The sequence below is a fragment of the Canis lupus genome, chromosome X (assembly GCF_048164855.1).
Source record: "Canis lupus baileyi chromosome X, mCanLup2.hap1, whole genome shotgun sequence".
Taxonomy (NCBI): Eukaryota; Metazoa; Chordata; class Mammalia; order Carnivora; family Canidae; genus Canis; species Canis lupus.
Window position 1 is genome coordinate 48,027,526 of NC_132876.1, and position 24,044 is coordinate 48,051,569.

Below are 24,044 nucleotides of genomic sequence, written 5' to 3' on the forward strand. Positions count from 1 at the left end.
GAATGGAGATCTTTCATTGCTTGAACATAATATGCAGTTAGTGCCAAGAGCCAACCTACACTGGCCTTATCTCAACTGTGTGCTCACAGACTAACTTCCCATTTGGTTCATTAACTTCCTATACCCTTCTTTTATCTTGTTTGTTGTGTGGTTTGCTTACGTTCTGCTCTATGTGTTATGTAAAAAGCCAAGTTTAATCACAGAGTTTGGAAACTGGAACCTGCTTTATAACTGTGATTAACTTTGTCTTATGATTGAATAAAACTGACATTCTGGAAAAATACAAGTCATGTATGCACCTTTATAGCATGCTCATGACAAGAGACATTTTTTTCCCAAAAAGACCTCCAGATGGCCAAGAGACACATGAAAAAATGCTAAACATCATTCATCATCAGGAAAATGCAAATGAGATTTGACCTCACACGTGTCAAAATGGCTAAAATCAACAACACAAGAAACAACAAGCACTGGTGAGGATGTGGAGTAAAAGGAACCCTCTCGTATTATTGGCAGGAATGCAAAAACTGGTGCAGCCACTGTGAAAACAGTATGGAAATTCCTCAAAAAGATAAAAACAGAACTACCCTACAATCCAGCAATCTCACTATCAGGTATTTACCCAAAGAATACAAAAACACCAATTTGTAGAGATACATGCACCCCTATGTTTATATCAGCATCATTTACAGCATTATTTCCAAAATATGGAAGCAGCCTCAGTATCCATCTATTGATGAATGGATAAAGAAGATGTGGTATAAATACAATGTAATATTAGCCATAAAAAAGATCAAAATCTTGCCATTTGCAATGACATGGATAGAGCTAGAGAGTATAATGTTAAGCAAAATAAGTAAATCAGAGAAAGAGAAATGCCATATGATTTCACTCATATGTGGAATTTTAGCATCACAACAAATGAGCAGAGGAAATAAAAAGAGAGAGAAAGACAAATCAAGAAATGCTCTTAATTATAGAAAGAAAATAGTGGTGACCAGAGGGCAAGTGAGTAGGAATATGGGTTAAATAAGTGATGGGGATTAAGGAATGCACTTGTGATTAGCACTGGGTGATGTATGGAACTCCTGAATCACTAAATTGTACACCTTAAACTAATATACACTGTATGTTAACTAACTGGGATTAAAATAAAAACTTAAAAAAAGACATCCATCTCGTATAGACACACTGCTAGGTGTATGACCCACCTACTAGCAAAACAATCAGATAAGGAACTCCGCCACCCCCATCCATGAAGGTACCTTTCAAAATGCCCTGGTTAAATGAAACAACTGAGCTCTTGACTCATTCTGCTTTTTCCTTCACTGTCCTAATTCCCAATCTTATGCCTTAAATTAGCCAATAAGGAGTGTATGTGTGGAACCCTAGGCTCTCTATTCTCAGATCCTAATAAATGAAAAATCCTACCTCTTTTCTCCCTCCCACCCCCCACCATATGCTTGGGACTTATGGAACAACTTTAGAACAAAATAATCCTCCAAGCATTAAGTCAGGGAGGGATACAGAAGCAGCTGTGCCCCAAGCTACCCCCCACCCCCACCGTGCTGCATACATGCCTGTGAACTTTCAAACTAGCATATCCTTTTACTTGTGCAGGTCAAATAATTTCCTCTTGTCTCTCAATCATCAGAGTCATGGACCCGTTTTTTGCCCACTTAAGTTAATTTGTCTCTCTTCTGTCCTTCATTTGCCTCAGGCAAATTTTCCATCTAAGATTTCCCTTTTGTCTAAGATAGAGCCAAACTATGCATTCTTGGAATTTATCCATTCTCCTATCTCTGAGTTTCAGGAGCTTTACACAGGAACCCAAGTCCCTCACAGGACCAAGAAAGCTGGGTTCAGTTCTTGTGAACTATTTGATGAAACTGGCTCAAAAGATGTCTGCTTCCGTAGTCTTACAAGCCTCAGGGAAAGATCTCAGCCTGTGTCCACTACATGAGACAAGGCACATTAAAAAAACTTGTAGGGAGACCTGACCCAAGAATATTTTCAGGTCACATTTAGAGTGGGTTCTGCCTTAAGAGAGTTTATCTTGAGGGAAAACAGAGCCAGGCGCAATGACCTCAGTCCAGAAACAACACCTTGTCATCAGGGAAGTATAGCTATTTTAATGGCCACATTTGGGATTAGGACTTTTATTTTTGCCTGGATTAGCATATGCCCTCAACTATATGTCTGTCACAACAAAAGCAGATAAAACAAAATAAAACAAAAACAAAAACAAATTTTGTAGTACAACCTGAAATCTGGCATTGTGATGCCCCCAGATATGGTTTTCTTTTTTAAAATTCCCCTGGCTATTCGGGGTCTTTTCTGATTCCACACAAATCTTAAAATAATTTGTTCTAACTCTCTGAAGCTGTGGTCATCAAGACAGTGTGGTACTGGCACAAAAACAGACACATGGATCAGTGGAACAGAATAGAGAATCCAGAAGTGGACCTTGAACTTTATGGGCAACTAATATTCGATAAAGGAGGAAAGACTATCCATTGGAAGAAAGACAGTCTCTTCAATAAATGGTGCTGGGAAAATTGGACATCCACATGCAGAAGAATGAAACTAGACCACTCTCTTGCACCATACACAAAGATAAACTCAAAATGGATGAAAGATCTAAATGTGAGACAAGATTCCATCAAAATCCTAGAGGAGAACACAGGCAACACCCTTTTTGAACTCGGCCATAGTAACTTCTTGCAAGATACATCCACGAAGGCAAAAGAAACAAAAGCAAAAATGAACTATTGGGACTTCATCAAGATAAGAAGCTTTTGCAGAGCAAAGGATACAGTCAACAAAACTCAAAGACAACCTACAGAATGGGAGAAGATATTTGCAAATGACATATCAGATAAAGGGCTAGTTTCCAAGATCTATAAAGAACTTATTAAACTCAACACCAAAGAAACAAACAATCCAATCATGAAATGGGCAAAAGACATGAACAGAAATCTCACGGAGGAAGACATAGACATGGCCAACATGCATATGAGAAAATGCTCTGCATCACTCGCCATCAGGGAAATACAAATCAAAACCACAATGAGATACCACCTCACACCGGTGAGAATGGGGCAAATTAACAAGGCAGGAAACAACAAATGTTGGAGAGGATGCGGAGAAAAGGGAACCCTCATACACTGTTGGTGGGAATGTGAACTGGTGCAGCCACTCTGGAAAACTGTGTGGAGGTTCCTCAAACAGTTAAAAATATACCTGCCCTACGACCCAGCAATTGCACTGTTGGGGATTTACCCCAAAGATACAAATGCAATGAAATGCCGGGACACCTGCACCCCGATGTTTATAGCAGCAATGGCCACAATAGCCAAACTGTGGAAGGAGCCTCGGTGTCCAACGAAAGATGAATGGATAAAGAAGATGTGGTTTATGTATACAATGGAATATTACTCAGCTATTAGAAATGACAAATACCCACCATTTGCTTCAACGTGGATGGAACTGGAGGGTATTATGCTGAGTGAAGTAAGTCAGTCGGAGAAGGACAAACATTATATGTTCTCATTCATTTGGGGAATATAAATAATAGTGAAAGGGAATATAAGGGAAGGGAGAAGAAATGGGTAGGAAATATCAGAAAGGGAGACAGAACATGAAGACTCCTAACTCTGGGAAACGAACTAGGGGTGGTGGAAGGGGAGGAGGGCGGGGGGTGGGAGTGAATGGGTGACGGGCACTGGGGGTTATTCTGTATGTTAGTAAATTGAACACCAATAAAAAATAAATTAAAAAAAATTTTTTTAAAGGCAAGTTATTCCAGAAACAACTGTTGCATATCACTCTGTAAAACTCTGGTGTGCAGATCCCACCTATAAAGTGTAACATAAAGAGAGGAAAATATATTCCTCTACAACATGCATTTAAAGTTTAGAGTAGTACTCAACTCTGACATCATGAGGACTCTGGAATGAGAAAATTCGAGGGAGTCATTGGAGGAACTTAAGTGTTTGGGATAGTAAAGCTTAATGTGGCAACAACACCTGGAAAAATCATGTGAAAACCATAATTCAGGACATGGGATTATGAGTGCCTCTTGAAGATTTCTGGAATTAAAAGGGCTGGTAAGCTAAGGTTATTAGCTTTGAAGGGATAAGAAATCCTGAATTTCCACACTGTCAGCAAATCTAAGTTAACTGAATGTCAAATTACTTTTTAAAATAGAAAAAAATATATATATATAAGTCCATAGTACATTTTGTTATGTTTCTCATTACCTAACCATCACTTACTGCTTTGCTATGACAGGACATCATCAACGTCTGCTTCTACACAGCAAAATGAGAAAAAAAAAAAAGAGTAGAGGTAGTCCACACTCTTCTTAAAATCCGTGGTCAAGAAATGCTCACATCATTTCATCTCACATTCATCTGACTGGAATTCAATCACCATTTATTGAAAATACTGTCTGTTCACAAGCTGTGCTGGGACAAGTGGATATCCACCTGCAGAAGAATAAAGTTGTCTCAGCAGACCAGGAATACAGCAAAACTTCCTTCACTTGATAAAGAACATATACAAAAACCCTATAGCTAACATCATACTTAATAGTGATAAACTTGGAAGATCAGGAAAAAGGCAAGGATGTTCGTCCTCTCCCACCATTCCCTTTCAAAGTTGTCCTAGAATCCTCAGTTAATGCATTAATCCCAGGAAAGAATATAAAAGGAATACAAATTGGGAAGAAGAAATAAAACTGCCTTTATTTGCAGGTGGCATGATTGTCTATATAGAAAACTGGAAAAACATAGACAAAAAAATACTCTTGGAAGTAATAAGTGATAGTATCAAGGCTAGAGGATAGGGCTAATATACAAAAGTCCATTGATTTCCTATATACCAGCAATGAACAAGTGAAGCTTGAAATTAAAAACACAATACCTTTTATATTAGCACCCCAAAAAATGAAGTCCATAGGTATAAATCTAACAAATATGTACAAGATCTATATGAGGAAAACTAAAATGAAATCTTAGAAGAACTGAATAAATGTGGAGAGATATTCCGTGTTTATAGATAGGAAGATTCGATATTGTCAAGATATCAGTCTTTCTCAACCTGGTCTATCGATTCAATGCAATCGCAATAAAAATCCCAGTAAATTATTTTATGGATGTTGACAAGCTGGTACTAAGGTTTATATGAAGAGGCAAAAGACCCAGAATAGCTAATTCAATATTGAAGAAGAACAGAGTCAGAGGACGGATATTACCTGACTTCAAGACTTATTATAAAGTTACAGTAATCACGATGGTGTGATACTGACAAAAGATTTGACAAATAGATCCGTGGAACAGAAGAGAGTCCAGAAATATACAGACATAAATACAGTTAATTAATCTTTGACAAAGGGGCAAAGGCATATAATGCAGCAAAGATAGTCTTTTTAACAAATGGTGCTAGAAGAAATGAACATGCACATGCAAGAAACCGAATTTAGACACAGACCTTATACTCTACAAAAAATAATTCAAAATGGATCACAGAGCTAAATAAAAAGGAGAACTAAAAAAGTCCCAGAAGATAACATAGGAGAAAGCTTGATGACCTTAAGTGTAATGATGACTTTTTAAAACAGCTTTATTGACATATATACCATATATACCATTCCTTTTTTTAAGATTTTATTTATTTATTCATGACAGACACAGAGAGAGAGGCAGAGACAAAGGCAGAGGGAGAAGCAGGCTCCATGGAGGGAACCTGACATGGGACTCGATCCTGGGTCTCCAGGATCACGCCCTGGGCTGAAGGCAGCATTAAACCTGAGCCACCTGGGCTGCCCAAGATCTACCATTCTTAACTAAATTTTAAGTGCACAAAACTGTATTATTATAGGCATTATGTTGTACAAATCTCTAGGACATTTTCATCTTGCACAATTGAAACTTTATACATCCTCAACAACTTCCCATTTCTCCCTCCTTCCAACCCCTGTTAACCACCACTCTACTATCCACATCTGAGTTTGATAATTTTAGATATCACCTATATGAATCTATCACAATCTTGATGTGGAATCATGTAGTATTTGTCCTTTTGTCACTGCCTTATTTCACTTAGCATAATGTCCTACAGATTCATCCATGTTATTACAAATGGCAGGATTTACTTCTTTTTTAAGGCTGTATAATATTCAATTCTAGGTATACCACATTTTATTATTCAATTTTCAATGGACACTTGGGTTGTTTCCATATCTTGGATATTGTGAATAATGCTGTAATAAATAAGGGAGAACAGAAATCCTTTTGAGATCCTGATTTCAATTTTTTTTTGGATATATACCCAGATATGGAATTGCTAGATGATATGGTAGTTCTATCTATCTATCTATCTATCTATCTATCTATCTATCTATCTATCTATCCATCTACCTATCTATCTATCTATCTATCTAGAAAGATAAGTATGCATGTATGTATGTATTTATGTATGTTTTAGGGACCTCTATATTGTATTCTATAATGGCTGCACAATTTTACATTGCCATCAATGATGTGTAAGTGTTTCAATTTCTTCAAATCCTTGCTAATTAACACTTGTGACTTTTTTTTTATAATACCATCTGTTAGGACGGTAATATTTCATTTTGGTTTTGATTTGCATTTCCCTGGTGGTTAGTGATGTTGGGCACCTATTCTATAACTGTTGGCCATTTGTATATCTTCATTTTTTTATCTCTTAAACTTTTTTATTTAAATTCAGTTTACCTAACATATACTGTATTATTAACTTCAGGGATAGAATTTAGTGACTCATCAGTTGCATATAACACCCAGTGCTCATTACATCAAGAGCCCTCCTTATTGCTCATCATCCAGTTATCCCTTCCCTCTACCCACCTGCCCTCCAGAAATCCTCAGTTTGTTTCCCAGAGTTCAGTGTCTCTTATGGTTTGCCTCCCTCTCTATTTTCACCTTATTTCATTTTCCCTTCCCTTCCCCTATGTTCATCTGTTGTTTCTTAAATTTCACAAATGAGTGAAATCATATGACAATTGTCTTTCTCTGACTGAGTTGTTTTGCTTAGCATAATACCTTCTAGTTCTATCCATGTTGTTGCAAATGGCAATATTTCTTTTTTGATGACTGAGTAAATAATATTCCATTGTATATACATACCACATCTCCTTTGTCCATTTATCTATTGATGGACATCTGGGCTCTTTCATAGTTTGGCTATTGTGGACATTGCTGTTATAAACATTTGGGTGCATGTTCCCCTTTGAATCACTATGTATGTATCCTTTGAATAAATACCTAATAGTGCAATTGCTTGGTCATAGGGTAGCTCTATTTTTAACTTTTTGAGGAACCTCCATACTGTTTTCCAGAGAGGCTGCACCAGTCTATTCAAGCCCTTTGCCTGTTTTGCTTCTATATCTTTTCTTTTCTTCCTCTTCCTCTTCCTCCTCCTCCTCTTCTTCTCCTTCTTCTTCTCCTTCTTCTTCTTCTTCTTCTTCTTCTTCTTCTTCTTCTTCTTCTTCTTCTTCTTCTCCTTCTCCTTCTCCTTCTCCTTCTCCTTCTTCTTTTTTTGCTATTGAGTTGTGGAAATTCCTTATACGTTTTGGGTATTAGCCCCCCCCCAGATATATGGTATGCAAACATTTTCTCTCATTCTGTAGTTTGCCTTTTCATTCTGTTATTTCCTTTGCAGTACATGAGCTTTTTTAGTTTGATATAATGTTATTTGTCTATTCTGGTTTTTGTTGCCTGTGGCTTTGGTACTATATCCAAAGACTAATATCAAGAAGCCTTTCCCCTATGCTTTTGTCTAGGAGTTTTAGAGTTTCAGGCCACATGTTTAAAGTCTTTAATCCATTTTGAGTTGATGTTTGTGTATGTTAGGACTCTAACATATCTTTTCTGGAAGACACAGTTCAACCCATAACATGATAAAAATGTTTGAAATAAATAGTGGTAATGGATGTATAACTGTGAATGTAATTAATGCCACTTAATTGTTCACTTAAAAATGGTTGAAATGGAAAATTTTGTCACATATATTTCACCTAAATAAAAAAAGATATCACATCCTCTCTTCTCTCCTCAGACCCAAATTACTTTCTCTCAGCTGATGACTTTGCTTATTTCATTGCAAAAATAAAAGGAATTTGAAGAGACCTTCCACAAACTCCTACCACCATGTCTACTCACCATTTGCATCTGTGCCCATAAATTCTTCCTATTCTAATGTTCTGTGAATGAACTGGCCATGATCCTATCTAAAGCCAGCCTCTTCATATTTCCATTGGATAATGTCCCACCTCTTCTACTCATGGTCATTGTTCCAAAATTTCCTTCTCTCTCTCTCTCTCTCTCCCTCTCTCTCTCTCTCTCTCTCTTTTACCATAAAAATTTCCCTCTCTAGTGAAACATCCCCATCAACATTTAAACATGCTTTACTATTTCCTATCTTAAAAGCAAATTTCTTCCTTTATCTCATATCATTCCATAGCTACCACTGCATTTATTTTGCTGCAAAATTCCTCAAAACAGTGGTTTATTGACACTGTCTCCTCCTTTTTCTTAATACTACTCTATTTCTTCATCTTCAACATCTAATGAAGTTTCACTGCTCTATTGAAACTGCTCATCAAGATTGCTAATGTTCTCTGTGTTGGTAAATCCAATAATCAATTCTCAATCCTCATCTTGACCTATTATCCTAGTGACCATATAATTTATCATTCAAATCAAAACATTTCTGAGAGTAAAAAGAAAACTTTTTAAAAAGTGTTGTTAACAAGTTATTCCTGTACAAAATTCATAAACTGGGCTTGTCCTGGAAAAATAGGGATATTTGATCACCTTACCTATCAGTAATGTTGGGCAAGGTTGAAAACTCCGTTCTTGAAATATCTTGACTTAGTTTCCAAGACACCATACTCTCCTGGTTTTTCTCCTAATTTACTGGGTACTCCTGACTGCACATGCTTAGCTTTCTTTTTTGTTGTTGCTTTTGCTATTTCATTGTCATCTCCTCTATCTCAATACTGAAATGTTCCAGCACTCAATCTCTGGGCTTCTTCCATTACTACATACACATTCTATATTTCTTAGTGATCTCATCATGTATCATGGCTTTAAACACCATCCATTCCTTGATGAGTCTCAAATTTCTATCTCTAATCTGGATCTCTCTCAAAAATCCTAGATTTTTATATATATCCAACTGCCTACTTTTCATCTCCAAGTATATGTGTAAAAGGCATCTCAAACTCAACATGTCCTAACCTGAGCTCCTGAGCTTCCTCCTGAAACCTGCTACTCCCAGTCTTCCCCCATCTTAATAAATGATTATTTACTAAGTTGCTCAGCTTCAGAATAATCATTGATTCCACTTTTTATCTTACATTATATTCAATTCATCCACAACCTCCATTGTCTCTACCTCCAAAATATATGCCAAAGCTGGACACATCACCATAGCCACAGCTAACACTTTAGTCCAAGCTAAAGAGACTATCATCTCTTACCTAGACCACTGATTTCTTCCTACCTCCAAATTTTTCTCCTTATTTTCATTCTTGTTTCCCAAGGGTCTATTCTCTTCACAGTAGCCGGGTTTATCCCTTAAAAACACAAGTCATATCATGCTGATCCACTTACTGAAATCCTCTAATGGCTCCCCATAGCCCTTAGAATAGTATCCAAACTTCTTTCCAAGGTTTACAATATCTCATATGATCTGGCCCCTGGCTATCACTCTAAACTCACGTTCAACCATCCTCCCTTTGTTTGCTCCATTTGAGCCACATTGGCCTCCTTGCTATTTCTTGAACACACCAAGCATATTTCTACCCAAGGAGCTCTGCATTTGTTGTTCCCACTGTCTGTAATGATTTTCCCTAAGATAGTTTCATGGTCCATTCTCTCATTTCATTCAGATACTTGCTCAGAGAGAATTTCTTTGATTATCCAATGTAAAATGGTATTCCCCCTTCAAATATACTTTATTCTCATATTTTATTTTTCCCCATAGCATTTATCACTATTAAATATTATATTGCATATTTTATACATTGACTTATTATGTTTTCCTTCATTCTTAAATGTAAGCTCCATGAGTATGACACTTTATCTTGTTCTATATACTCCCAACAACTAGAAATAGTGCCTGTCACATAATAGATTGCTCAATAAATATTTGCTGAATATGTAAATGTCTCTGGAACTCTTAGGTGCTTTTTTGTTGTTGGTTATATAAATCAAATACCATAATTTAAAAATTTGGGCAGAGTTATTGTGCTTTATGCTTCTATCATTGACCAAACAGACTAAGGAGCACCCCATTAAAAATCTTTAGACTATTTTATTGGGAGATGATATTTTGTGTTGAAGATGAAAATGTCTCACAGTGTTCCCCCCCCCATTCTGCTATCTAAAGCAAGTGGAAAGCTAATGTGTACACCACCATGCTGGAACATAATACTAAAAAATGCTGTAGGTTTGCTAAGATTTATACAGTTTGGAATTTTAAAGAAGCTTCCACAAAATTCTATATATCTACCACAAAGATGGGGCTTCTTTTTTCTCAGGCTGATATAAGATGCTGAGCCAATAAATGAAAGTTTGAGGATGTATTAGTTTGCTGGGGCTATCATAATAAAATACTACAAACTGCTTGGCTTAAACAACAGAAATTTACTTTCTCACAGTTCAGGAAGCTGGAAGTCCAAGATCAAGGTGTCAGCAGGTTTGTGTTCTCCTGAGGCCTCTTTTTCTTGGCTTTCAATAGCCACCTTATTGCTATGTCCTCATAAGGTCCTTCCTCTGTGTGCATGCATGTCTGGTGTCCCTCTGTGTGTTCAAATTTGCACTTGTTATAAGGATACTCATAGGAATGTGTTAGGGCCTAGTCCAATAGCCTCATTTTAACTTAATCACCTCTTTGCCCTGTATCCAAATATAATCACCTTCTGAGATACCAGATTAGGGCTTCAACATATGAATTTAGGAACAATTCAGACCATAACAGTGAATTATCATGGAAAAGACAATGTTAAAATGAACCCCTATCATATTTCTAGAAACTCCACCAAAGGACATGTTTCCAAGTTGCTTTATAGTTCATTGTGAGGTGAAACTCCGAATGGTCAAATTTCACTTTTTTTTTTCAAATTTCACTTTTTAAAGGAAACCTGGGGAGTTTGACACTCCTCTGTTTTTACTTATTATAATATACCCTTTTATGAATTCATGGATGGTGACATGGTGATGACTGGATGGAAGTCTGTCAAAGATGTCCATAATAATGCCCAAAACTCAAAGTATATGAGTAGCCTGCTTTACCACAGCATTTATTTACCTATCTGGAACTTGCTTTACTGTTTTCTGTGACTCCAGCCTTTACTATAAGTGATGCGGTAGGTTGAATAATGTCTCCCCTCCCCAAGTATGCCAATGTCCTGATCCCTGGAACCTATCAGTATGTTACCCTACATGGCAAGAAGCTACTCTGCTAATGTAATTATGTTAAGGCTCTTGAGATAGGAAGGTTAATTATCCTGGATTATGAGATGGACCAATGTAAGTACAGGATCCTTAAAAGAGGGAGACAAGAAGGTGAAAGAGAGAAGACAGAGATGAGGCAATAGAATCAAGGGTTAGAGTAATTCGAGGAAAGGGCCATTAGCCACAGAATGCAGGCAGACTCTAGAAGCTCAAAAAAAGCAAGAAAATGGATTTTCATCTCACAACCTCCAGAAGGAAGCAGCCCTGCTGATACCTTCACTTTAGCCCAGTAAGACTAATTTTGGATCTTTGACTTATAGAACACTAAGATAATAAATTCATGTTGTTGTAAGCAACTATATTTGTAGTAATTTGTTACAGGAGCTATAAAAAGAAACTCAAAAACTGTTAGAAGAGGCATATATTGAAAAGGAAGGGCCGATTCACGAAAATGTAACAATTATGGACATATGCACAAAACACTGGATTTCCAAAATATATTAAATAATTATAGAATTGACAGTAGAAATGGACAGTTCTACATTAATAAAGACATCAGTAACCCCACTTTCAATAATGGATAGAAAACCAGACAGAAGATAATAAAGAAATAGGGGACTTGAATACCAACCACTACAGACTAATGGGATCTAATAGACATAAAAAACATGCCATCCAACAACAGCAGGATACACATTTTTCTCAGGTACGCATGAAACATTCTCCAGAATAGACTATATGTTAGACCACAAAGCAAGTCTTAATATTTTTAAAAGGATGAAATCAAACAAAATACCACTTCTGATCATATTAGAATGAAATTAAAGATCAACAATAGAAGAAAAATTGGGAACTTCACAAATTTGTGAAAATTAAATGATACACTCTTCAACAACCAAAAGGCCAAAGAAAAAATCACAAAGGAAATTTAAAGAATAACTGAAGAAATGAAAGTTAAAACAAAACATAGGAATAACTATGGGATGCAGCAAAACCAGTGCTATAGTTCTAATTAATTGCATTAAAAAGAAGAAAGATCTGGGATGCCTGGGTGGCTCAGTGGATGAATGTCTGCGTTCGGCTAAGGGTGTGATCCCAGAATTCTGGGGTCAAGTCTCACATTGGGCTCCCTGTGGGGAGCCTGCTTCTCTCTCTGCCTACATCTCTGCCTCTCTCTGTGTGTCTCTCATGAATAAATAAAATCTTTTAAAAAAGAAGAAGAAGAAATATCTCAAACCAACAACTAAACCATATACCTTAAGGAATTAGAAAAAGAATAGCAAATGAAATCCAGAGCTAATAGATGGGAGAAAGTAATAAATATATATAATATAAAAATAGAGAACAATCAATGAAACTGAAACTTAGTTCAAAAGATCAACAAACTTGACAAACTTGTGGCTAGATTAACAAAGAAAAAAAGAGAAGACTCAAATTACTAAAATCATAAATTAAAATGGAAACTTTACCAATATCACAAAAATAAAAAGCATTATAAAGAGATACTATGAACAACTGCATACAAAGAAAATTGGATAATATAGGGGAAATGAACACTCATAAAAACACAACCTACCAAGACTGAATCATGAAAGATTGGAAAATGTGCATAAACCTATATTTAGTAAAAAGATTGAATAAGTAATTCAGCAAAGTTCCAGGATTTAAAATCAACACACAAAATGGGTTGCATTTCTATACAATAACAATGAACAATCTTAAAAAGAAATTCAGAAAGCCATTTCATTTACAATAGCATCAAAAGAACACAATACACAAGAACACAATGAAGCAGGCCAAAGACTATACACTGAAATCTATAAAACATTGCTAAAAGAAATTTGAAGATATAAATATATGGAAACACATCTCGTGTTCATCAACTATAAGATTTCACATTGTTAAGATGTCACTATTACCTAAAGTGATCTGTAAGATCCACTGCAATCCCTATCAAAATCCCAATCATAGGGGTGTCCTGGGTGGCTCAGTCGGCTAAGCATCTAATTCTTGATTTTGGCTCAGGTCATGATCTCAGAGTTGTGAGATACAGCCCTGAGTTTGGCTCATACTAAGCATGAATTCTGCCTGTCCCTCCCCCACCCCCTCTCTGCCCCCCTCCCCCTCCTCCTCCCCCTTCCCTTCCCCCTCTACCACCCCTTTGCCCCCTTGTCTCTCTGCCCCTCCCCCTGCTGGTGCAAAGCACATTCTTTCTCTATATAATAAATAAATAAAATTCTTCTAAAAATCTCAAGGATATATTCTGCAGAAATAGGAAAACCTATCTTAAATTCATATGGAATCTCAAGGGATCCCAAATTAACAAAATAATCCTGAAAAAAAAAGTTGTCACTCATTTTTCCTAATTTCAAAGTAAAGGTATTTTGGCACCAATTCCAATGTGTGTGTGTATGGTGGGGGTAGAGTTCCAACACCACTAAGAGATGCTTGGGCACCAGCAGGGTGCCCTACAATTCAACTCAATTTTGATACTATCTACCTGGAAAGAGCATCATATCCCACAGCTTAAGGACTCAGTCCTATAGGACTACACCCCCTCAACCTTTGAATGACAGTCTTAAAACCAGATTACCATTTCTGCTTCCCACGGACAGACTATAGATGGGAGGTCCCAATGACCCCCTCCTTAAATTTGATTAATTTGCTAGGGCAACTCACAGAACTCACAAAAACATTTTATTTTTTGGATTACCATTCATTAAGAAAAAAAAATATAACTCAGAAATAGCCAGATGGAAGAAATGCATAGGGCAAAGTATGAGGAATGGGTATGGAGCTTTCAAGCTCTCTCTCAGTGCTCGTCTCCCAGAATCTTCATGTTTGCCAATGCAGAAGCTCTCTGAACCCTCTCCTTCTGGGTCTTTATGGGAGTTTTATTATATAGGCATGACTGATTAAATTATTGGCCACTGGGGATTGATTCTACTTCCAGACCCTTCCTCTTCCAGGAAGTAGGGGTGAAATGGGGGGTGAGGGGTTGGACTGAACCCCCAACTCTCTAATCATGTGGTGGGTTCCTCTAGAAGTCAGCTACCACCCTTGGGTGCTTTCCAAAAGTCACCTTATTAACATAAACCCAGTTGTGGTAAAAAGGTACGTGTTATGAATAACATGACATCCATTTCATGTTAATGGCTTTAAAGAAGAGTTCAGGAATTGAGGACAAGAGACCAAATATTATGACAAAAGATGACCCCATTGCTATTATCACTTAAGAATTCCCATGGGTTTTTAGGTGTAAGCCAGGAATCATGGATAAAGACCACAAATATATTTATTTCTTATAAACCACAAGATCACACAAAGCTTCCTACAATAGCTTCAGTAATCTAAACACTATGGTTCTGGCATAAAGACAGATATATAAACCAGTGAAATAGAATAGAGAGGCCAGAAAGCAACCCTTGCATATATGGCCAAATGATTTCTGAGGAGGACGAGGGTATCAAGACCATTCAATCAGGAATAGACATTCTTTTCAAGAAACGGTGTTCAGAAAACTGGACATCATATGCAAAAGACTAAATTTTGACCCTTACCTTATACAATATACAAAAATTAACTCAAAATGGATCAAAGACAAACTTGAGAGCTAAAGCTTTGAAAGTTTTAGAAAAAAAACATAGAGAAAAACTTCATGACATTGGGTTTGGCAATGATTTCTTGGATATGACATCAAAAACATTAAAAATAGATAATGTGGACTTCATCAAAATTAAAATCTCTGGCACATCAAAAGATCCTTTTAAGAGTGAAAACACAATCCACAGGCGGGAGAAAAAACTTCTGAATCATAAATATGATAAGGGGTTAATATCAAAAATATATAAAGAACTCCTAAAACTCAACAACAACAGAAAGACCAAATAACCCTATTTTAATGGTTTATTTTTAAGGGCCAAATCCTTGAATAGGAACTTTTTTAAAGAAAATATACAAGTGGCCAATAAAAACATGAAAGGATGATCACTAGTCATTAGAGAAATACAAAGGAAAACCATGAGATACCACTTCACAAACATTAAGATGGGTATAATCAAACCACTGAAAACAACAAAAGTTGGCAAGGATGTGGAGAACTTAAAACCCCTGTGCATTGCTGGTCGGAACGTAAAACTGCAGCTGCTTTGGAAAACAGTATGGTAGTTCCTCAAAAAATTAAACACAGAATTAACACATGATGAAACAATTCCACTTCTAGTTATAAACCCAAACCAACTAAAAGTAGAGATTCAGATATTTGTACAACCAGTGTTCTTAGAAGCATTATTCACAACTGTCAAAGAGTGCAAACAACCAAAATACACATAGAGATGAATGGATAAACAGAATGTGGTATATATAAACAATGAAATACTATTCTATCTTACAAAGAAATGAAATTTTGACATATTTTAAGGATGAACTTTGAAAATATTACACTATATTAAACAGCCAGACACAAAGTAACAAATGTTGTAAAATTCCACTTTTGTGATATATCTAGAGCTGGCAATGTTATACAGACAGAAAATAGAATAGTGCTCATTAGTGGCTGACCAGGAGTGGGTAGTGAAGTGGGAAGTTATTGTTTAATGGATAGAGTTTCAGTTTGGGATGACAAAAAGTGTTCTGGAGATGGACATGGTGATGGTTGATACACAATGTGAATGTACTTAATGCCAATGAATTGTACACATAAAGTTGGTTAAAATGGCAAATTTTATTTTATGTGTATTTTACCACAATTAAAAAAAACAGAAATGTACAACACAAAAAGTGAACAGTAATGTATATTAGAGACTCTAGTTAACAATAATGTAGTAATTAATCAATTATAACAAATTTATCACACTAACGCAAGATACTAATAATATGGGAAACTATATGGAAAAAGAGTGGTGGGAGAGACATAATATATGGGAGCTTTCTATACTTTCTCCTTAAGTTTTTTGTAAACTTAAAACTGCTCTAAAACAGTCAAGTAATTTTTTAAAGCCAATATTATTTGCATTCTTGGTTTGTCATTTCTTGTTGTTTTTTTTTTTTCTGGTGCATTTTAAAAGCCAAATGCATAAAACCATAATTGAAGATCTATGTTAATGGATACACAATGTAAAAAGATCTAATGTGTGACAATAACATAAAGAGGGGACCAGAATTGTAAAAGAGCAGAGTTTTGTATACTATTAAAACTAAGTTGATATTAGTTCAAACTTGGGCGTTATATTTGCCATAGTAGTCACTAAGAAAAAAAAACTAAAAACAGAAACAAGTAAATAAAAATGGTACACTAGAAAAAATGCCAAATTGCTTTGTATAGTGACTATACCCTTTTATATTCCCACCAGAATGTACAAGGGTTCAGTACCTCTATATCTTTGCCAACATTTGCTATTATTCACTTTTTAAAGAATTATAGCTATTTAGTGGGTGTGAATTGATATTATCATGGTTTTGGTTTGAATCATTATTGATTATCTGAATATCTTTTGGAGAAATATCTATTCAAATCCTTTGCCTATTTTTTGTTTTATTTTTCTTTTCATTGAGTGGTAAGAGTTCATTTTATATTCTAGGTACCAGACCTATATCATACATATAATTTGCAAATACTTTCTCCTATGCTATGAGTCATCCTTTTACTTTATTGATGACATCATTTGAAACTTGTTGCTATTTTTAAAGGCAAAGTGAGTAAACCTAATAGCTTTGCTCTAAAAGCACTGAAGGAAAATACTTGATATTCATTCTATTAATCACCAAACTCTGGTATTGATGTAGTGAATCCAATACTTAAGTTACTCAAGATATCTATGCCATTGATTTATTGAATCCTTGCAACTCCAGGATATTCTGATACATTTAGTTTTTGGGACAAAGATGCCAGAACAAAAGTATGTGTTTTAGAGAAGTTTGATCAACCAAAAGTGACATTTTGCTTCAATCACAAGAGAAACCTATCTGTATATGCTTCTAGTTATGACTGGTAAAGAAAACAGGTATTTTATAGTCTGTGTAACAAAAGGCTGGCTCCACATTTTGATCTTTGACTAGTGTCAGCTTTTAAGCTTCACTCCTCCTTCTCTTCCGCCTCCCATATAAATAAGTTTTGTTTTTCTTTTTTTAGGGTTTTTTTCAAGGTTTTATTTATTTATTTATTTATTCATGAGAGACACAGAGAGGGAGAGGCAGAGACCGAGGCAGAGGGAGAAGCAGGCTCCATGCAGGGAGCCCGATGTGGGACTCAATCCCAGGACCCTGGTTTCACGCCCTGAGCCAAAGTCAGGTGCAGCCACTCTGGAAAACTGTGTGGAGGTTCCTCAAAGAGTTAAAAATAGATCTGCCCTACGACCCCGCAATTGCCCTGCTGGGGATTTACCCCAAAGATACAGATGCAATGAAACGCCGGGACACCTGCACCCCGATGTTTATAGCAGCAATGTCCACAATAGCCAAACTGTGAAAGGAGCCTTGGTGTCCAACGAAAGATGAATGGATAAAGAAGATATGGTTTATGTATACAATGGAATATTACTCAACCATTAGAAACGACAAATACCCACCATTTGCTTCCACGTGGATGGAACTGGAGGGTATTATGCTGAGTGAAATGAGTCAATCAGAGAAGGACAAACATTATATAGTCTCATTCATTTGGAGAATATAAAAAATAGTGAAAGGGAATAAAGGGGAAAGAAGAAAAAATAAATGGGAAATACCAGAAAGGGAGACAGAACATGAGAGACTCTTAACTCTGGGAAACAAACTAGGGGTGGTGGAAGGGGAGGTGGGCGGGGGGGTGGAGGTGACTGGGTGACGGGCACTGAGGGGGGCACTTGATGAGATGAGCACTGGGTGTTATTCTATATGTTGGCAAATTGAACACCAATAAAAAATAAATTCATAAAAAAAAGTCAGACGCTCAACCGCTGAGCCACCCAGGCGTCCCCTGCCTCCCATATAAATAAGTTAATAACTTCTTGTGTCCCTTCTCTTTAGAAAAGTTTAGTAATCTTACTTCAAAATATTCATTTACCACACTAATTATTGATGATTTATATAATATCTGAACAGTATCTCCACATATTTGAAACAATTAAAATAATAAAATATAATAGTAAACTCTCAAATTTAGTAGCACTATGAGAATTCTTATCTTTTCTTTACACATCACAGATTTGTGAATCTTAAGTTTATGTAAAAAATTTTTTCTTTTCAGACTTTTCCACAGCCCCCAGAAAGCTGCTAAGAAGCATTTATCTGCTTACAGATTGAGTTGTATTTTCTTTTTTAAAAAGATTTTATTATTTATTTATTTATTTATTTATTTGAGAGAGAGAGAGAGAGAGAGATAGCGAGGGGAGGAGCAGAAGGAGAGAGAGAATCTGGAGCTGACTCTGCACTGAGCACCGAGCCCAACATAAGGCTCAATCCCATGACCCTGAGATCATAACCCGATCATGCCTAGGTGTCCCTGCACTGTATTTTTTTAAAGGGGAAATTCATTTTCTTCATATGATTCTTTTCTGTGAGTTAACAGAACTTATATATTTTCTTCAATATTAGTAAAATTTTAATTTAAACAAAGTGAGGGATCCCTGGGTGGCGCAGTGGTTTAGCGCCTGCCTTTGGCCCAGGGCGCGATCCTGGAGACCCAGAATCGAGTCCCACGTCGGGCTCCCGGTGCATGGAGCCTGCTTCTCCCTCTGCCTGTGTTTCTGCCTCTCTCTCTCTGTGTGTGTGACTATCATAAATAAATAAATAAAATTAAAAAAAAATAAAATAAAATAAACAAAGTGATATCATTTTGCATCTATCAGACTGGCAGATATGTTTAAATATGCAAATACTCAGAACTGGTAGTGGGTGTGTGGGGAACCAGGGACTCTCATATACTGGTAGTCAGTGTGTAAAATGATATACCTTTCTAAGGAGATATCAAATTCTATTAAAACTAAAAGTACCTATAACCCATAAGTCTACCTGGAATCACCCAGAGAAACAAAAATGATATTGTAATACATGAAATATGATACAGCAATAAGAAAGATATAGAAACATACTTATATGGAAAAATCTCTAAATCATACAATTGGAAAAAATGTTAAAGAATAATATATATACTATGACAAAATTTAATACTTTAATTCTCAGGATACTTGCATATCTTTGTATGTAGGCAATGCATAGAAAAGTTCTAGAAACTGACTATGTGTTGCCTCTAGGAAGGGGACTGGGATTGGAGTTGCATTCAAAGAGGTATTTATTTATGATGTCTAATTTTTTGAAACCTCACTGTATTAAGATACTGCACAAATAGAGGTTTGAGGGACCAAGTAAGTATCTATCCTATTGCCCTACCCATACTCTAGATAAAATGAGTAAAAATAATAAAGTAAGGATGTGATATCAGCAACACAGATGCAAAGAGCTGTCTAGTACTCAACTACCTTAGAAATATCAACTTGAATAACTATCCATGCACAAAAATACCTTCAAAAGAGCCAAGGATTCCAGTTGAGGGATGACAGCACCTGGGTGAAGCATAGAAATAAGAAAAGATGTTTTGAGGAGGGTAGGAAAGATAGATTCATATTAACTCCATCTACCCCCAGACCCAGTAGCCCAGCATGGGAAGATATCCTTCCCATGGAAAACGGAGAGCAAAGTGAGTACCCAATTTCACCAGACTCCAGAGCCAGACTGTCCCAGCACAAGGCCAACTCTTGTGGCCCTAAGTGGCTCTCTGTAGACTCCCACAAAACCAGGCACCCAGCTCACTGCAGTGCCTACCAGCTCCACAGCTTTAGGCATCTCCCATGACACTGGGTTCCCAGTCAGCTCCTGCCAACTCAGGCTCCTGGCTCACCTCAGTGCCTATCAGCTCCAGCATGCCCAAGTGGCTCCCATGGCTCCAGACAGCTTTCAGAGCACCAGACTCCTGGGGGGCTCCTACAAACCCAAGCCTCTGATTTCTCCTGGTGTCTGTCAACTCCTCAGGCTTCAGGTGGCTTCTGTGGCATCAGGATTCCAGAGGGTTCTCATAAACCCAAGCTTCTGCTTCACCCTGGCAACAACCAGCCCCAATGGTCTAGGGTGGTGTCTGTGGGCCCATGCTCATAGGAGGCTCCTGCATACCTAGCTTCCTGGGTTACCACATTGCTGGCTGGCTCCTGAGGCCATAAGTGGTTCTGTGGCCCAGGCTCTCAGCACATCCTCATGCTTGCCAGCTCCCGTAGACCCAGGTGGTTCCTATCACCTCAGGCAATCAAACAACCATTGTGAATTCAGGCTCCCAGCTAGGCCCAATACCAGGCTGGCCACTGCAGACCCAGGCTTTTGATCCACCCCAGCACGAGGCTAGTTCCTGCAGCACTAGTCTCAGTCCACCCCAGTGCAGCCCTTACTTCTAGGCCAGTTCCTATGGATCCAGGCTCTTAGCCCTGCCCTAGCACCAGGCCAGCCTCTGTGATCCAGTCTCAAGGACAGCTCCAACATACCATGTGCCTGGCCTTCCCCATCACCAGAGCAGCCACAATGGCCCCAGCCTTCAGGCTGGCTCCTGTGAAACCAGGCTCACAGCTTCCTCTAGTACAGGACTGGACCCTTTGGACTGAGACATCAGGCCAACTCCAGTGGTCCCTGGTGCCTATCAGGCCCCAGTGAACTTAGGCTCCAGGCCTGCCTCCTTGGAACCAGGTACCAGTTGGATCCCCATGTACACATGCATGAGATCTGCCCACTTGCTGACCCAGATACCAAACCTGCCTGTCCAATAGAAAGCCCAACATGGACACCAGTGGATAGCTCATTCAGAATCCCTGGATGAGTTGTTTGGTGATGGGCATATATACAGAAGAATATTATTCAGCCATAAAAATGTAAATCCTGCAGTACAGGAACAGTAACAATGGACCGTGAGGGCATTACATCATGTGAAATAAGCCAGAGAGAGAAAGACAAATATTGTATGTTCTTACTCATATGTGGAATATAAAAAAAAACTCATAGAAATAGAGAGTAGCATGGTGGTTGCCAGGGGCTGAGGATGGGTAAGATGAGATGTTGGTCAAAGAGTACAAACTTCCACCTATAAGATGAATAAGCCCTGGTGATCTGATGTACAGCATGGTGACTATAACTAACAATACTGTATTACACATATAAATAAGTTGTTAAGAGAGTAAGTCTTAAATATTACCACAAAGAAAATGGTAATCATGTCAGGGAATGGTGGTGTTACCTAATCTTATAGTGGTAATCATCTCACAATATATACATGTATCAAATCATGATGTTATACAAGTTAAATTTACATATGTTATTATGTTAATATCTCTGTGAAGCTGGGGAATAAAAGAATCTCTTTTTTAAAGATTTTATTTATTTATTCATGAGAGACACAGAGAGAGAGGCAGAAACATAGGCAGAGGGAGAAGCAGGTTCCATGCAGGGAGCCTGATGTGGGAACCCATCCCGGGACTTCGGGATCATGCCCTGAGCCAAAGTCAGACGCTCAACAACCGCTGAGCCACCCAGACATCCGAATAAAAGAATCTTTGTTACTGACAAATTTTACACAGATGAATGTAACTTAGAATTTTGGACAACAGTATCCCTAAAAATAAATCCAAGAATTTGCTACAATATCCCACCCAGTTAGAAACTGGGGATCTATTCCAATATACACATGAAAATTTATATTATGGAAAAGCAAAGTAGGACACAGCCCTCTGTGGTAAGGCAAATTTTCAAAGAGAAAGGGAAGATAGAGAAACAAAAGTAAGGGTGAAGGCAGAGAAACATCACAGTTGTCATTCTAATGAAGTTCCCACCACATGGAAGAATACATCAAAAGTAGAAAATATGCATTAATCTCCAATACCATGCTTAAAATATTTTAAAAATTAAATTGTCCCTTTTCTTTAGGGAAGATGAGAGTTTTGGGGCAGAGTTCCCATACAGAATAGAGAAAGAAACTAGATTGCAATTGTGTGAGGACTAAGTAAGAGATGAGAAAGCAGGAAAAAAAAACAATGTAGAAAACACTGTTGTGAAAGGGTAGAGAAAGATGGAGTAGTAGATGGAAAAGTGTGTGGAGTTAGAATTGAAAAAATTATTATTCCTTTTCATATATATAATAACAATATATAATATATATACTCTCATGCAGTTGAGAGTTCTAAAGGAACCTATAGATAGAGTGGACTTAAAAATGGTACAAATAGGGCATCTGGGTGGCTCACAGTTCTACAATAATAGGTGAAGACTCCCAACATTACATTCAATGGGTAGAACATTTGGTAAGAATATGGAAAAGGAAACAGAGGGTTTCAGCAGTGTTATAAATCAACTAGACCTATCAGACATATATAGAATACTCCACAAAACAACAGCAAGATACACATTTTTCTCTGGTGTACATGGAACATACTCCAGACATGTTAGGACACTGCAAGTGTCCTATAACAAATCTCAATAAACTTAAAATGACTGAGATGATATGAAGTATCTCCACTGACAAGAGATGAAGCTAAGAATCAATGACAGAAGGAAAAGTGGAAAATTAACAAATGTGGAAATTAAATAACACAGTCTTAAACAGGCAATGGGTCAAAGAAAAAGTCACAGGGAAATTAGAAGATACTTAGAGATGAATGAAAATGAAAAAAATAATATATGAAATCTTAACAGTTTGCAGCAAGGGCAGTGTTCAGAAGGAAATTTATCATTGTTAATGTGTGCTTTAAAAAGTAAGAAAAATCCCCAATTACCTAGCTTTCCATCTTCAGGAACTAGGAAAAGAAGATGAAACCCAAACCTAGCAGAAGAAAGGAAATAATAAAGATTCAAGTGGAGATAAACAAAATAGAGTATAAAAAAACAGTAGAGAAGAGACAATGAACAAAACCAAATGTTGGTTCTTTGAAAAGATCAACAAGACTGACAAACCTTTAGCTAGACTGACAAAGAAAAAGAGAAGACACAACAAATAACAAAATTCAGAAATGAAGGTGGGGGCATTATTACTAACCATACAGAAATTTTAAAAACTACAAGAATACTATAAACATTGTACACAACAAATTAGATAACCTAGATAAAACTGAGAAAGTCCCCAAAACACACAAATTACCTAAACCAACTTAAGAAGAAATAGAAAATTTCAACAGACCATAAATGGTAAAGAGATTATATCTGTACTCAAAAACCTCCCAACAAAGAAAAGTCCAGGACCAGATGGTTTCACTGGAGTATTGTACCAAATATTTAAAGAATTAACACCAATCCTCAACTTTTCTAAAACAGAGCAGGGAACATTTCCTAACTAATTCCATGAAGCCAGCATTACCCTACACCAAAGCCAGATAAAGATATCACAAGGAAAGAACAAAAGAGACCTTATGAATGTAGATATGAGATATAGTTGCAAAAATTCTCAACTAAATACTAGCACACTAAATCTAACAGCATATCAAAAGGATTATACACCATAACCAAGAGGGATTTATTCCAAGAAATCAAGAGTGTAAATAT

At 37.0% G+C, this 24,044-nt stretch overlaps 1 protein-coding gene across 17 annotated transcripts in view; it reads right to left on the reverse strand.

Annotated features, from left to right (window-relative positions):
- Positions 1-24,044, reverse strand: part of GPRASP1 (G protein-coupled receptor associated sorting protein 1) — a 48,303-nt gene that overhangs the window by 13,423 nt on the left and 10,836 nt on the right. For 10 of the 17 annotated variants that reach the window (XM_072815394.1, XM_072815387.1, XM_072815395.1 and 7 more), the window contains one exon: positions 20,001-20,041. The exons of the other annotated variants lie outside the window; for them this stretch is intronic. The gene's annotated coding sequence lies outside the window, so the exon portion shown is untranslated. The remainder of the gene's footprint in view (positions 1-20,000; positions 20,042-24,044) is intronic. 17 annotated transcript variants of the gene reach the window in all.